Source organism: Carcharodon carcharias, chromosome 26 (genome assembly GCF_017639515.1).
Source record: "Carcharodon carcharias isolate sCarCar2 chromosome 26, sCarCar2.pri, whole genome shotgun sequence".
Classification (NCBI taxonomy): Eukaryota; Metazoa; Chordata; class Chondrichthyes; order Lamniformes; family Lamnidae; genus Carcharodon; species Carcharodon carcharias.
The window spans coordinates 30,060,410-30,077,850 of record NC_054492.1 but is presented as its reverse complement, the minus strand read 5'-3'; the positions used below and the strand labels follow the sequence as shown (position 1 = coordinate 30,077,850).

At 45.4% G+C, this 17,441-nt stretch overlaps 1 protein-coding gene across 4 annotated transcripts in view; it reads right to left on the bottom strand.

Annotated features, from left to right (window-relative positions):
* Nucleotides 1-17,441, bottom strand: part of LOC121269892 (membrane progestin receptor gamma-B-like) — a 112,510-nt gene that overhangs the window by 56,551 nt on the left and 38,518 nt on the right. Inside the window, exon 1 of one of the 4 annotated variants that reach the window (XM_041174989.1) lies at nt 11,149-11,248. The exons of the other annotated variants lie outside the window; for them this stretch is intronic. The gene's annotated coding sequence lies outside the window, so the exon portion shown is untranslated. Of the gene's footprint in view, nt 1-11,148; nt 11,249-17,441 lie in introns of those variants that run through there. 4 annotated transcript variants of the gene reach the window in all.

The following is a 17,441-nucleotide window of genomic DNA, read 5'->3' as shown; positions in this document are numbered from 1 at the left end:
AATAGGCCATTCTTCTAGAAGTCCCCAGCATCAGAGATCCCATTCTTCAGCCAGTTCAATTCACTGCACGTGGTAGCAAGAAACAGCTTAAGGAAATTGATACTGCAAAGGCTATGAGCACTGACAATATATTCTGGCAATATTACTGAAGACTTGTGCTCCAGAACTTGCTGCACCCCTAGCCAGGTTGTTCTAGTACAGCTACAACACTGGCATCTACCCGGATATGTGGGAAATTACCCAGGTATGTCCTGTATACAAGAAGCAAGACAAATCCAACCCAGCCAGTTACCGACCCATCAGTCTATTCTTGATCATCAGTAAAGTGGTGGAAGGGGTCATCAACAGTGCTATCAAGCGGCACTTGCTTAGCAATAACTTGCTCGATCTGGGTTCCGCCAAGAACACTCAGCTCCTGATCTCATTACAAGCTTCGTTCAAACATGGACAAAAGGGCTGAACTCCAAAGGTGAGGTGAGAGTGGCTGCCCTTTACATCAAAGCAGCATTTGACCAAGTGTGACATCAGGATGTCCTAGCAAAACTGGAGTCAATGGGAATCAGGGGGAAAACCCTCCACTGGTTGGAGTCATACCTAGCACAAAGGAAAGTGGTTGTGGTTGTTGGAGGTCAATCATCTCAGTTCCAGGACATCACTACAGGAGTTCCTCAGGATAGTGTCCTCGACCCAACCACCTTCAGCCGCTTCATCAATTACCTTCCTTCCATCATAAGGTCAGAAGTGGGGATGTTCGCTGACGATTGCACAATGTTCAGCATCTTTTGCAATTCCTCAGATACTGAAGCAGTCCATGTCCAAAAGCAGCAAATCCTGTACAAAACATCCAGGCTTGGGCTGACAAATGGCAAGTAACATTTGCACCAAACATGTGCCAGGCAATGATCATCTCCAATGAGAGAAAGTCTAACCATTGCCTCTCAACATTCAATGGCACTATCATCGCTGAATCCCCCACTATCAACATCCTGGGGGTTACCATTGACCACAAACTGAGCTGGACTAACCATATAAATACTGCAGCTTCAAGGGTGGGTTAGAGGCTAGGAATCGTGTGGTGAGTAACTCAATCCTGACTCCTCAAAGCCTGTCCACCATCTAGAAGGCACAAGTCTGGGGTGTGATGGAATATTCTCCACTTGCCTGGATGAGAGCAGCTCCAACAACACTCAAGGGGCTTGACATTGTCCAGGGCAAAGCAGCCTCCTTGATTGGCACCCATCCACAAACATTCACCCCCTCCACCATCGACGCACAGCGGTAGCAGTGTGTACCACCTACAAGATCCACTGCAGAAATCACAAAGAGTCCTCCGACAGCACCTTCCAAATCCATGACTGCTATCATCTAGAAGGACAAGGGTAGCAGATAGATGGGAACACCACCATCTGGAAGATCCCCTCCAAGCCATACACCATCCTGACTTGGAAATATATCGCCGTTCCTTCACTGTCGCTGGGTCAAAATCCTGGAATTCCCTTCCTAACAGCACTGTGGGTATACCTACACCACGTGGACTGCAGCAGTTCAAGAAGGCAGCTCACCACCACCTTCTCAAGGTAATTAGGGATGGGCAATAAATGTTGGCCTAGCCAGCCAGCGACACCCACATCCCATGAATGAATAAAAAACAAATTTGGTTTCCATCGAGCCTCCTCTGCCATTTAATTAAATCATGGCTGATCTTTTGCCTCAATGCCATCTTCCACACTATCTCTGTATCCCTCAATGTTATCGACCTCTGCTTTGAACATACTCAATGACTGAGCTTCCATAGCCCTCTGGGATAGCGAATTCCAAAGATTCACCACCCTCTGACTGAAGAAATTCCTCCTCCTCTCAGTCCTAAATGGTCTCTCTCTTATTCTGAGACTGTGACCCCTAGATCCAGGCCTCCCAACCGGGGGCAGCATCCTCCCTGCATCCCCTCTATCGAGTCCTGTAAGAATTTTGTACACTTAAATGAGATCACCTCTCATTCCTCGAAACTCTAAAGAATATAGCCTCAATCTCCTCAATATTTCTTCATAGGCCAATCCTGCCATCTCAGGGATTAGGCTGGTGAACCTTTGTTGCACTCCCTCTATGGCCAGTGTCTCCTTCCTTAGGTAAGGAGATCAAAACCGCATACAATATTCCAGGTGTGGTCCAATCAAGGCTCAATACAACCGCAGCAAGACTTCCTTACTTCTGTACTCAAATCCCCTTCCAATAAAGGCTAATATACAATTTGCCTTCCTAATTGCTTGTTGCATCTGCATGTTAGCTTTCAGTGACTTAAGAGCAAGGGCACCGAGGTCCCTTTGGACATCAGCATTCCCCAGTCTCCCCATTTAAGAAATACTTGCATTTCTGTTTTTCCTACCGAACTGGATAACTTCACATTTTTCCACATTATATTCCATCTGCCATGTTCTTACCCACTCACTTCGTCTGTCCAAATCTCCTTGAAGCCTCTTTGCATCTTCCTCACATTCCAACCAAGTTTTATGTCACCAGCAAACTTGGAAATATTACATTTGGTCCCCACATCCAAATCATTGACATAGATTGGTAATAGCTGGGGCCCAAGCACTGATCCTTGCTGTACCCCGCTTGTCATAGCCTGCCAAGCTGAGAATGACCCATTTATTCCTACTCTGTTTTTTGCCAGTTAGCTCATCCTCAATCCAAGACATATATTACCCCTAATCCCATGTGCTCAAATTTTGCTTACTAGCCCCCTGTGTGGGACCTTATCGAAAAGCCTTCTGAAAATCCAATTACACCACATCCACTGGTTCCTCCTTATCTATCCTGCTAGTCACATGCTCAAAAAAACTCCACCAGGTTTGTCAAACATGATTTCCCTTCGTAAACCCATGATGATTTTGCCTAATCCCTCCATTATTTTCTAAGTGCCCAGTTAATAACGTCCTTTAGAATAGATTCTAGCATTTTCCCTACTAATGATGCCAGGCTAGTAGATCTTTAAGTTCCCTGTTATCTCTCTCCCTCCTTCTTTAAATAGTGGGGTTACATTTGCTACCTTCAAATCTGCAGGCACCATTCCAGAATCTATAGAAGTTTAGCTTATAGAAGTATAGAATCTAATAGGCTGCTGGCAAACCCATTAGGGTTTTCTGGGTGGTCTTTGGGAGCCACAGGAGACACGTGTGAGTCACACTGAATCCCTAAGCCCACCATTAAATCTTGGTGGGGTCAGGGATAATTGGCTTAATGCGACTCATTAATGGGCCTAATTGACATCCAGCCACCAGCGGGCAGGATTCCCATGTCGGGCCCTTCCCACATTCAAGCCCCACTAAATTCAGGAGAGTTTACCTGATGCCGGGAATTGGTCACAAGTACTTCGGCTCAATTCTTCCACCCCCACCCCACCACCATTATGCTTGCTCCAATGGGCCCCATTAAATTCCACCCTCTGTCTCTAATTTAGTTAGTTCCTGGAATGGGGGAGGTGGATCATCAGTCAGAGTCCTGCTTCTGACCACCGTGGAAAGTGTATGTGTATGGATAGTCAGGTGAGAACAAGGTCAGGCCCAAGAGATTTGGCAGTATCAGTGGAGCCATGTCCTGCCAAGAGTGAATGCCTTCTGACCTTATGATGGAGGGAGGATCATTGATGTAGCAGCTGAAAATGATTAGGCCAAGGACATTGCTCTAAGGAACTCCTACAGTGATTTCCTGGGGCTGAGATGATTGGCTTCTACCAACACAACCATCTTCCTTTGTGTTAGCTATGACTCCAACCATTGGGAAGCTTTCCTGTTGATTCCCATTGACTTCAATTTTGCTCGGGCTCCTTGATGCCACATTTGTTCAAATGCTGCCTTGAGGTCAAGGGCAGTCACTCTTATCTCACCATTCACTCCCCCTTTCACCAGCACACCGTGGCAGCAAGTGTGCGCCACTTACAAGATTCACTGTAGCAACTTGCCAAGGCTTCATTGACAGTACCTCTCAAACCCCTGACCTCTACAGCCTAGATCAGGGGTGGGGAACCCTTTTCTTATCATGGGCCATTCACACACAGACAAAATCAGTTGTGGGCCACACACACATAAAAATGTACTTAATTTAGTTTTCTTAGACAGAATACAGAACCATTCAACTCACCTGCTGTTTTAATGCAATGGCTGAATTTGAATATTATATTGTTAAATATGATTATAGTAATTTAGCTGACACTTAGGTCCAAAGTAAATTTGTAACCATAATGATAAATGCTATTTTGAAGGCGCTACTGTTATAGATCAATGTTTTTAGACATCTTGTTGCGGGATAGATGAAAATGAGCAATGGGCTGGATCCAGCCCACAGGCCGTAGGTTCCCCACCCCTGGCCTGGATGGACAAACTCAGCAGGGATACCGCCACTGCAAGCTCTCCTCCAAGTCACACACAATCCTGACTTGGAAACATATTGCCAGTGGGTCAAAATCCTCGGATCCCCTCTCTACCACCACTATGGGAATAGCTACATCGCATGGACTGCAGAGGTTCAAGGAAGTAGTACACTTCCATTTTCTCAAGGCAATTAGGGATGACCAATAAAAACACTGGCCTAGTCAGCCATGGTCACATCACAAGAACAAATCAGAAAAATGGGGGTACATTGAGAAGAAAGAGCAGAGAAAGTTTACAGTCGTAAAGAATTCATTCAGACCAAAGTACCAATAACCCAATACCATCATTGGGCAGGTCTTGTAATTCTCAAGATTTCATCCATAACTGCTTCTATTTTCTGACAAGAAATTCTTTCTATTTTCCTTCACACTAAATGCAAACACACCCAGTAGAGTTCTGGAAGCAATAAATCCTTTTAAAACAAAATTTCTCTAGACTTTTAGATTCTTTTGGTTTGTTCTGGCTGATTTGCAGGGAGTCTTCTGAATCCCAGCCCAGTATGCCCCTGTGGATGAGCATTTATCCTGCACTTTACTGATGCCTTCCATTTGCCTTGCAGTCTTTCATCTCCCATTTAAAGGTGATGGTTCCTATGGAACATGGGAATCCCTGTACATACGAGACAGTCACCCAGCCAAAATAGAAATCAATATAATATAAATGAATTAAGGTAATAGCCACAGTTTTTCCATTTGGGGACCTGCTACAGCACGAGTCTCGGGGCTAAAAAGACGCAGGTGTGAAGAAAGGTTGGATAAACTTGGCTTGACTATAGAAGATTGAGGGGTGATCTAATCAACAACACCAACTTGCATTTATATAGCATCTTTGACAAAGTAAACTGTCTGAAAGTACATTGCAGGAACATTAGCGAACAAATTTTGACACTGAGGCATGTAAGGAGATATTAGGATAGGGGACGAGAAGCTTGGACAAAAGAGGTAGGTTTTAAGGAACATCTTAAAGGCCATGAGAGAGAAGAGATGTGGCAAGGTTTAGGGAAGGAATTCTAAGTTTAGGGCCTAGATGGATGAAGGCATGGCCTCCAATGGTGGAGTGAAGAAAATCTGTGTTTAATGTGGTAGCTAAGAGAGGAAGTAAAAAAGCTATTTTAACTGGTGGGACAGTCCAGAACAAGGGGGTGTAACCTTAGAGTTAGATTCGGGAGTGAAATCAGGAAGCGCTTCTTCACATAAACTGTAAATCTGGAACTCTCTCTGTAAATGGATGTTGGTTCAAGGCTGAGATCAATAGATGTTTGTTAGATAAGGGTATGAAGAGATATGGAGCAAAGGCAGGTAAATGGGGTCAAGGTATAGAATCAGCCATGAACCAACTGACAACGAGAACAGGCTCGAGGGACCGAATGGCCTCCTCCTGTTACTGTGTTGCTCCCCACGATCTTTAACAATACACGTAGCACAACCTAATCTTACAAAATATTTGCCAGAAACGATACATCTATAGAAAACAAGCCACCACAACGCAAGAGTAAAGGAGGTTCTTTATCCACTTGATCCTATGCAGAATGCCAATATTCCTATTACAATATTAGAAGGTAGAATTTGAATTAAGTTCCGTGATGTGGTATCAAGTACTGGAGTTCTACCACAAGATTCTGAGATGAAAGCTATGCTCACGATTGCCTGATCCGGACTGTCCACTGTGAGGAGCCATAAGAATCAAATAGAACGCCAGGGATTTATTTCCCTATTGGGAAGAAGGGGGGATTCAGGAGAATCATCCTTGAGATGCTCTTTTCCATCCTGAAGCTGTGGAACAGCCAAGTGATAGTTTATGTCCTCAGGACGCCTGAGGAGTGGAAATGAGAGAAACTGCTGAAATATAATTATGCACCTCCATTTTTTTCTTTTGTTTTAGCGACTAATTGTTCTTTGTTCACCAGCTTACAGCCCTAACGCCTGCTGCTGCCTTTGACTGCTCAGTGGGTACAAAACCACAAGTGCCTAGCACCGTCCAAGAGGACCATACATCTCAGCAAGTGATCTAATTGGAGTTGGGGGTGAGGGGGTCCTTCACAGCTTGTCCTCATACAACATCCACTAGCTCGGAAGAGCCCAGGAGAGTAATGAACAGCGAGAGCTCCAATCGATCCCTCCCTTCCCCATTTAGGACTGTAATGGCATAATGTAGAATCACACCAATGCCTCAGCTAACTCAGCACAGACATGGGGTTGAATCTGAGTCAGCCCAGGGCTCAACAACTTACAAGATAATTGATACTGAACATCAATCAGTGAGGTTATCACCAGGAAATGTTTAATCATTCCTGTGTAATTTATATATTTCACACACTGAGATATATCTCGACTTTGCACAATTGGGTAAAAGAGGCGATTACATGTCGGCAGCCCATTCTATCACTCCTGATACTTAGTTCCATTGAGGTCATCTGCAGAGATGTAAAATCAGCATGCAACTCGCAATCACCTGTTTTGTACCATTCCACACTGTCAAGATCCACCCCGCTGCTCTCTGTTGTTTTTGAGCAGACGGAATTGCTGAGTGACTGTTTTAATTAGACGTGAAACAAACAATTACAAACTGCTTATTTTTATCTCTCGCTTAAGGGAAGTTCCATATAATCCTAAGGAAACTTTTCTCAGCAAGCTCATGATCATGATTCTCTGTCTTACTCAATGCTATTGTGCCCACATCACTTTAAAATCAAGTTTCCAAATGACTCTCACTATTAACCCTACTTACCCAAAATGAACTTCCTAACAAAAGGACAGAATCTAAAATTAGTGTTGTAATTACCAATAGCAATTTCCACAAAAGCAACTTGTATCCCACGGAACTCATTTCTTGCTATCTCGACTCCATTCTCTCTCCCCTTATCCAGTCCCTTCCCACCTACATCCGTGATTCCTCTGACACCCTACATCATACTTCCAGTTCGCTGGCCTCAACCGCCTCCTCTTCACCATGGACGTCCAATCCCTCTATACCTCCATCCCCCACCGGGATGATCTGATGGCTCTCCGCTTCTTCCTCGAATAGAGGCCCGAACAATCCTCATCCACCACTACTCTCCTCCGTCTGGCTGAACTTGTTCTCACACTGAACAATTTCTCCTTTAACTCCTCTCACTTCCTCCAAATAAAAGGTGTGGCTATGGGTACCCACATGGGCCCCAGCTATGCCTGTCTCTTTATGGGGTATGTGGAACATTCCTTGTTCCAGTCTTACTCTGGCCCCCTCCCACAAGTCTTTCTCCGGTACATCGATGATTACTTCAGTGCTGCTTCATGCTCTTGTCTGGACCTGGAAAAATTTATTAATTTTGCTTCCAATTTCCACCCCTCCATCATTTTCACATGCTCCATCTCTGACACTTCCCTTCCCTTCCTTGACCTCTCTGTCTCAATTTCTGGTGATAGAATGTCCACCAATATCCATTACAAGCCCACCGACTCCCCCAGCTACCTCGACTACAGCTCCTCACATCCCGCTTCCTGTAAAGACTCCACCCCATTCTCCCAGTTCCTTCGCCTCCGTCACATCTGTTCTGATTATGCCACTTTCAAAAACAGTTCCTCTGACATGTCTTCCTTCTTCCTTAACCGAGGTTTTCCACCCACAGTGGTTGACAGGGCCCTTAACCGAATCCGTCCCATCTCCCGCACATCTGCCCTCACACCTTCTTCTCCCTCCCAGAAACATGATAGGGTCCCCCTTGTCCTCACTTATCACCCCACCAGCCTCCACATTCAAAGGATCACCCTCCGCCATTTCCGCCAACTCCAGCATGATGCCACCACCAAACACATCCTCCCTTCACCCCCCCCCAGCGGCATTCCGTAGGGATCGTTCCCTCCGTGACACCCTGGTCCACTCCTCCATCACCCCCTACACCTCCACCGCCTCCCACGGCACCTTCCCATGCAACCGCAGAAGGTGCAACACCTGCCCCTTTACTTCCCCTCTCCTCACCGTCCAAGGGCCCAAACACTCCTTTCAAGTGAAGCAGCATTTCACTTGCACTTCCCTCAATTTAGTCTACTGCATTTGTTGCTCCCAATGCGGTTTCCTTTACATTGGAGAGACCAAACGTAAACTGGGTGACTGCTTTGCAGAACACCTGCGGTCTGTCCGCAAGCATTACCCAGACCTCCCTGTCGCTTGCCATTTCAATACTCCACCCTGCTCTCATGCCCACATGTCTGTCCTTGGTTTGCTGCATTGTTCCAGTGAAACTCAACGCAAACTGGAGGAACAGCACCTCATCTTCCGACTAGGCATTTTACAGCCTTCCGCACTGAATATTGAGTTCAACAATTTTAGATCATGAACTCTCTCCTCCTTTCCCAACCCCTTTCCGTTTTTCCCCCTCCTTTTTGTTTTTTCCAATAATTTATATAGATTTTTCTTTTCCCACCAACTTCCATTATTTTTAAATGTATTTCCATCCAGTGTTTTATCTCTACCTTTTAGCCTTTTTCGATTCCTTCACCCCACCCCACCCCCACTAGGGCTATCTGTACCTTGCTCGTCCTGCTTTCTACCTTAATTAGCACATTCCTTAGATAATATCACCACCTTCAACACCTCTTTGTCCTTTTGTCTGTGACACCTTTTGGTTATCTCCACCTATCTCTGGCCCTCTATCCAGCTCTACCTGTTCCACCCCCCCCCCTTAAACCAACCTATATTTCACCTCTTTTCTATTTTTCCTTAGTTCTGTTGAAGAATCAGGCGGACTCGAAACATTAACTGTGTTCCTCTCCACAGATGCTACCAGACCTGCTGAGTTTTTCCAGGTATTTTTGTTTTTGTTTTGTATTTAAATATCTCCTTTAATGTAATAATAAAACTTCCAAGGCTTTCACAGGAGCTTTATGAAGCAAAATTTGATACCGAGCCAGATAAGGGGATATTAGGGCAGATGGCCAAAAGCTTAATCAGGTAGGTTTTAAGAAGCATCTTAAAGGGAAAAGAGAGGTAGAGAGGTGGCAAGGTTTAGATAGGGAATTCCAGAGCTTAGGGTCTAGCTTAGGATCCCATTGTTGCCAAATTTTCAATCAGCTCACTTTGCAGGCTCTTCAGTTCCTCTGCCTGAACAAGCCACAACTCAAATTTAGTTCACGGGAGTTTGTGCTGCTTTATTGAGGAGATGGTGGTGTAATGCCAATGTTGCTGGACTAGTAATCCAGAGACCCAGGTTAATGCTCTGGGGACATGGGTTCAAATCCCACCACAGCAACTGGTGGAATTTAAATTTAATTAATAAATCTGGAATTGACAGCTCCTCTCAGTAATGGTCAATGAAACTATCATTGATTGGTGTAAAAGCCCATCTGGTTCACTCATGCCCTTTAGGGAAGGAAATCTACCATCCTTACCTGGACTGGCCTACCTGTGACCCCAATGCAGCTGATTCTTAACTGCACTCTGAAATGGCCTAGCAAGCCGCTCAGTTCAAGGGAAATTAGGGATGGGCAATGATACCCACATTCCATAAAACAATAAAGGAAAGAAAAGGCAATTTGAAGGCACAACTGCCAATTGAAGTGAATAAAATTGGGGATATTCAAGAGACAGGGATTAGAGCGCTTAGAATGCTTTGATGTGCCTCATCACAAGTTCTTTCTGATCTAGGAGTACAGTAGCAGAACATTGAAGAGTGTTTCCAAAATGTACACTTCCTTAGCAATGGAAGCCCCATAAACCACCACACCCAGAGGGGCAATATTGCAGCTAACTGTGAAACTGAATAGATCTTCTCCAATTCCACTATGCAATTTTCAACTTTTATTATCCATCATTTATCTTAAGAATTTTACAATAATAAATTATTGGCCTGTGGCAAATTGTGTAACTGAGTCACATACATTGTTTGGCTCTTCCTTGGATTGGATTTCTGTAATGATATTATCGCAGTCATTGTTTAACATTGTTTCAGTGTTATTGCTGTAATTTGCTTACTGGATTCAGTTAGGTGAGTTTCAGGTATTTAATGGCTCTGACCTGAATTTAACGAATGATCAGTGGAAAACAGGTTTGACACATTAAGTGGCATTCTTGTTGTAGAGAATGCTCTGCCAGAGATTTTATCTATGCTGTACCTTGTTTCGAAAGAAGATTAATTGACCCCTCCTGCTATGTTTGCATGTATTCAGTTTCCAGCAGCCCTTCCCCTGGACATTGCATTGCATATCTATCTCAAGTGAACACTCACGCTCTGACAAACATTACATTTGCCACAAGCAGATAATAAAGTTCATTCGTCATGCACGAATTCAACACTTGCTCAATTAACCCTTCATTATGTGAGAGCGTAGTCAATGAATATGGGCGGGCTATTCAACTTTGGGAAGGTCTTGTTCCCACCTGACTTCCACATGCACACTTTCCAGCAGAGGTCACTATATAGGGCGAGAAGCAGGGGGTTCCTGGGGGATTTGTGCGCTCCTTACCCAAGACTGCTCAAGTCCATTTGCAGCACTTTAACCCTTTTCTTTAGTTATCGAAGAGGTTGATAAGGCATGTTATTATTTAAATTATTATTTCAAGTGTTGCCTGAATGGTAATGTTTAGAATCATTGTCAGAGATACTTATGACAAGGGGAGTCCTGGGGTATTGAGTGACACAGTTGAAAACAGGGGAAGACAGCATTCAGTAGAGCGTATACCTCTGCCACACTGCTAACACAAACATTATTACAATGACACAGTTCTTCCTTAAGGCTTTCCCTACCTGGTTGATGCTCTGTAATGGCGAACTGAAAAAAGAAATCTCTTTATGAAGAGCTTCCATCTCACCGAGGAGGTTTCAGACCTATCCACATCCAACAACCTGCTCTGAAAACTTTGCTCATCATTTTGTCAACTGTGACAAATTCCACCCCAGCAGCTGAGATAATCCACAACACTCTTAATCAATCAACAGCATTCTAAAAAAAATGTCAACTCACCCTAATGTTAACAGATCCTTTAGAAAATTCCAGGGTCTGGATTTGCATCTTTGCAAAAAACTAATCAGTTCTTCTTTGGGCCATAGCCTGTCTGTGCACCAAGTTCCATTGAAATCCATCCATTACTTTTTGAGATATATTGTGTACAAACAGGGCTGAAAACTTACCTCTGTCCACTTTCAGTGGTGGAGGTAATCAGCCAACATCAGTAAAACAAACCCCTTTAATCACATTTTGATTTAAAGTTTGTAAGGTTCCTTTAAACTTTTGTCCTTGGTTTTACAGCTGACCTGAATTAGGGGCTGTGCCTGATTTATCCCAATTTTGTTGATTTGATTTTCATTTAAAAGATTATCAGTAAAACAAGCTGTGCGGTCATTACCTCATTGCTATCTGAGGGATCTTGCTGTGCACAAATTGGCTGTAGGGTTACCCCAGATTACAACAGTGACTACCTCAAGAGTACTTCATTGGCCTTAAAGCGCTCTGGGACATCTTGAGGTTGTGCAAAGCATTAAAGCAAGTATTAAAGCAACAACAACAACTTGCATTCATATAGCACTTGTAATGTAGTAAAACATTTTAAGGCGCTTCACAGGAGTATGATCAACAAAAATTTGACACCAAGCCATATATTAGGAGAACAAAAACAGAATTACCTGGAAAAACTCAGCAGGTCTGGCAGCATCGGCGGAGAAGAAAAGAGTTGACGTTTCGAGTCCTCATGACCCTTCGACAGAACTTGCGTTCGAGTCCAAGAAAGAGTTGAAATATAAACTGGTTTAAGGTGTGTGTGTGGGGGGCGGAGAGATAGAGAGACAAAGAGGTGGAGGGGGGGGCGGGGGTGTGGTTGTAGGGACAAACAAGCAGTGATAGAAGCAGATCATCAAAAGATGTCAACAACAATAGTACAATAGAACACATAGGTGTTAAAATTAAAGTTGGTGATATTATCTAAACGAATGTGCTAATTAAGAATGGATGGTAGGGCACTCAAGGTATAGCTCTAGTGGGGTTTTTTTTTTATATAATGGAAATAGGTGGGAAAAGGAAAATCTTTATAATTTATTGGAAAAAAAAGGGAAGGGGGAAACAGAAGGGGGGTGGGGATGGGGGAGGGAGCTTACGACCTAAAGTTGTTGAATTCAATATTCAGTCCGGAAGGCTGTAAAGTCCCTAGTCGGAAGATGAGGTGTTGTTCCTCCAGTTTGCGTTGGGCTTCACTGGAACAATGCAGCAAGCCAAGGACAGACATGTGGGCAAGAGAGCAGGGTGGAGTGTTGAAATGGCAAGCGACAGGGAGGTTTGGGTCATTCTTGCGGACAGACCGCAGGTGTTCTGCAAAGCGGTCGCCCAGTTTACGTTTGGTCTCTCCAATGTAGAGGAGACCACATTGGGAGCAACGAATGCAGTAGACTAAGTTGGGGGAAATGCAAGTGAAATGCTGCTTCACTTGAAAGGAGTGTTTGGGTCCTTGGACGGTGAGGAGAGAGGAAGTGAAGGGGCAGGTGTTGCATCTTTTGCGTGGGCATGGGGTGGTGCCATAGGAGGGGGTTGAGGAGTAGGGGGTGATGGAGGAGTGGACCAGGGTGTCACGGAGGGAGCGATCCCTACGGAATGCCGATAAGGGGGGTGAAGGGAAGATGTGTTTGGTGGTGGCATCATGCTGGAGTTGGCGGAAATGGCGGAGGATGATCCTTTGAATGCGGAGGCTGGTGGGGTGATAAGTGAGGACAAGGGGGACCCTATCATGTTTCTGGGAGGGAGGAGAAGGCGTGAGGGCGGATGCGCGGGAGATGGGCCGGACACGGTTGAGGGCCCTGTCAACGACCGTGGGTGGAAAACCTCGGTTAAGGAAGAAGGAGGACATGTCGGAGGAACTGTTTTTGAATGTAGCATCATCGGAACAGATGCGACGGAGGCGAAGGAACTGAGAGAATGGGATGGAGTCCTTACAGGAAGCGGGGTGTGAGGAGCTGTAGTCGAGATAGCTGTGGGAGTCGGTGGGTTTGTAATGGATATTGGTGGACAGTCTATCACCAGAGATTGAAACAGAGAGGTCAAGGAAGGGAAGGGAAGTGTCAGAGATGGACCACGTGAAAATGATGGAGGGGTGGAGATTGGAAGCAAAATTAATAAATTTTTCCAAGTCCTGACGAGAGCATGAAGCGGCACCGAAGTAATCATCGATGTACCGGAGAAAGAGTTGTGGAAGGGGGCCGGAGTAGGACTGTAACAAGGAATGTTCCACATACCCCATAAAGAGACAGGCATAGCTGGGGTCCATGCAGGTACCCATAGCCACACCTTTTATTTGGAGGAAGTGAGAGGAGTTGAAGGAGAAGTTGTTCAGTGTGAGAACAAGTTCAGCCAGACGGAGGAGAGTAGTGGTGGATGGGGATTGTTCGGGCCTCTGTTCGAGGAAGAAGCTAAGGGCCCTCAGACCATCCTGGTGGGGGATGGAGGTGTAGAGAGATTGGACATCCATGGTGAAGAGGAAGCGGTTGGGGCCAGGGAACTGGAAATTGTTGATGTGACGTAAGGTGTCAGAGGAATCACGGATGTAGGTGGGAAGGGACTGGACAAGGGGAGAGAGAAGGGAGTCAAGATAACGAGAAATGAGTTCTGTGGGGCAGGAACAAGCTGAGACGATCGGTCTACCGGGGCAGTTCTGTTTGTGGATTTTGGGTAGGAGATAGAAGCAGGCCGTCCGAGGTTGGGAGACTATCAGGTTGGAAGCTGTGGGAGGGAGATCCCCAGAGGTGATGAGGTCAGTGACAGTCCTGGAAACAATGGCTTGATGTTCAGTGGTGGGGTCATGGTCCAGGGAGAGGTAGGAGGAAGTGTCTGCGAGTTGACGCTCAGCCTCCGCGAGGTAGAGGTCAGTGCGCCAGACAACAACAGCACCACCCTTGTCAGCGGGTTTGATGACAATGTCAGGGTTGGACCTGAGAGAATGGAGTGCAGTAAGTTCAGAGAGAGAGAGGTTAGAATGGGTGAGAGGAGCAGAGAAATTGAGACGACTAATGTCACGCCGACAGTTCTCAATGAAAAGATCAAGAGAAGGTAAGAATCCAGAGGGAGGGGTCCAGGTGGAGGGAGAAGTGACCTAAAAACTTTGTCAAAGAGGTAGGTTTTAAGGAGCGTCTTAAAGGAGGAGAGAGGGGTCGAGCTGTGGAGAGATTTAGAGGGGAATTCCAGTGTTTAGGGCCTAGGCTTTCTTTCTCAAAGTCACCCTTACACTGGCACGTAAGTGGCTGGAACCACAGGAGAAAGTTATCTGTGCCCTGGTTACACCATTTACACTGCGAAACTGGCTTGTGGAAATCACAAACGCAAACAGAAAATGCTGGAAAATCTCAGCAGGTCTGACAGCATCTGTGGAGAGAGAAACAGAGTTAATGTTTCGAGTCCGTATGACTCTTCTTCAGAGCTAAACAGAAGCGGAAATGTGATGGATTTTATACTGGTTGTCTCTCCACAGATGCTGTTAGACCTGCTGAGCTTTTCCAGCATTTTCTGTTTTTGTTTCAGATTTCCAGCATCTGCAGTGTTTTGCTTTTACCTTGTGAAAATCATGGCTGGTTTTCACAATGTGAACTGTGGCACCTTCCCCTGAAATCTTAAATAAACAAGCACTTCATATAAACACACCTTTCACTCAACCAAAGAGAGAGAAAAAAATCCTACAATTCCTCTGTATAACATTCAGCTGGCTCTTAGTTGACTCTTTTTTTAATAACCTTTCTGAGATGTGGGCATTATCAGTAATTTAAAGCTCATCCATTATGACCCTTCTAAAGGTGCTGCTGGGCCTTCACCATGAACCATTGCAGCCCGTATGGTGAAGTTACTCCCACGGTGCTGTTTAGCTAGGCAGTTCCAAGATTTTGACCCAACAACAGTGTAGGAATGGGGATTTAAGTCCAAGCCAGGTTGGTGTGACTCAGAGGGCTGTCCTCGTCTTGTTAAATGTGGTGTTTGTACGTTTGGAAAGTGCTGCGGAAGAAATCTCCAGGCATTGAGAGTGTGGGCCAGGCTTGAGGGGCCAGCTGGTCTAATTCCTGTATGTTGATTTGTAAGTGGGACATTACTGGAAGAAGGGTTTGCCTCTAGTAGTCATTTGTTCTGACTTGAACTGAATGGCCTAATGTTGTGGAGTAGGTTGCCACTAATGTTCATCATTGAAAATGGGGCAGCTGCATTCTAGCTTTCAATTGCTGTGTCTGAGCCATCTATGTGCACACGCATGGGCCTGTCTGCAGCTCCATGGGAGCTCAGACGTACAGGGGGATCTGGGTGTCCTGTTACATGAATCACAAAAGGTTAGTTTACCGGTGCAGCAAGTGATTAGGAAGGCAAATGGGATGTTGGTGTTTATTGCAAGAGGAATGGAGGGATGTTTTGCTGCAGTTGTACAGGACATTGGCGAGACCACATCTGGAGGACCACATCTGTATACATTTTGAATTCCTTATTTAAGACAGGACTTAAATGCATTCGAAGCAGTTCAGAGAAGGTTCACTCGACTGTTTTCTGGAATGAGGGAGTTATCTTACAAAGAAAGGTTGGACAGGCTGGGCCTGCGTCTATTGGAGTTTAGAAGAATGAGAGGTGATCTTATTGAAACATATAAGACCCTGAGAGGACTTGACAGGATGACAGCTGAAAGGTTGTTTTCCCTTGAGGGAGAGATGAGAACCAGCTGACAGATCTAAAAATAAGGCATCTCCCATTTAAGGTGGAGATGAGGAGAAATTTTTTTCTCTCAGAGGGTTATGAGTCTCTTCCCCAGAGAGTGGTGGAGGCTGCGTCATTGAATATTTTTAAGGTAGAGGTAGATAGATTCTTGACTAACAAGGGAGTTAGTTGGGGAGGGGGGCTTAATTCGGGGGAGTAGAGTTGAAGCTGCAATCAGATCAGTCATAATGTTATCGATCGGTGGAGCAGGGTCAAAAGGCCAAGTTTTCCACCCCTGCTCCTAATTTGTATGCTCATATGTTCTGACATGCAGGGTAACATGGAAAGGGGAGGGGAGTGGAACTAACAAAATGACCATCACCAAAAGTCCAATCATTTTCAAGTTTTCCACATAGATCATGAGGTGCTTCAATACAACCAATGAACATCACAGACATTTTAAAATGCTCATTACAGACAGTCAGACAGTGCAATGGCATTTAAGTTATCTACATAGATCAGGGCCAGAATTTTACATTCGGCATGTGGACACACGCCTGACACACCCGAGTGTGAAATGACACGCGATGGCGTCGAGCGTGTGTCTGACGTCATTGCACAACTCATGCAATATTTCGTTCGGAGGGCACACACCGGAGTCAGCTGTGCACCCGCCAATAACCGAAAGGCCTCTTTACGGCCATTAACCTGAAATTTACACTGCCCGTCCGACCTAATGGTTGGCGGTCAGGCGAAAAGGCCAAGCGGGATGAAGTTTCCTAAAGCTAATACATGTTAAATAAAAACTTTATTTTGAAATTAAAAACATGGCCCAACTCAGGTGACACAGTCACGTGAGAAAACATGTTTTATTAAAGTTTTATTGCCTTTATTAAATTTTTTTAAAAGGTGCTTCGATCTCCCTGCAGCAGTTCCGTGTCTCAGGGAGATTGAAGGACTCTTTCGTGTGCGGCGCAGGGGCCTGCTCTCCCTCCCCCACCGACTCCCCCCCCACCCCCCCGCACAGGTAGCGCTGAGCGCTGCTGCTCGCGATCCACGCCAGGGCAGGCTTTAACCGGCTCACCCGCGTGAAATCGCGGAGCGGAGCCGATCGCGGGTGGCAGTCTCCAACCACTCCCGCTCATCCCGCCCGACGAGGGAAAGATTCTGGCCCATGTTGCGCCCTGAGATGCTTCAGTACAATCGTAATACATGTAGCTTTCACTTCATACATTCAACGTGAGTCTTTGGCCACCATCGATCAGACAGATGCAACTCAACCACGAATTATCACCTTGAAACATACATGTTCACTTCATAAGATAATGGAGAAAGACACAGCCCCTTTAAGTGGTGCTGACTGGTAAACAGGGTCTCTGAAATGCTAATCCAGCAC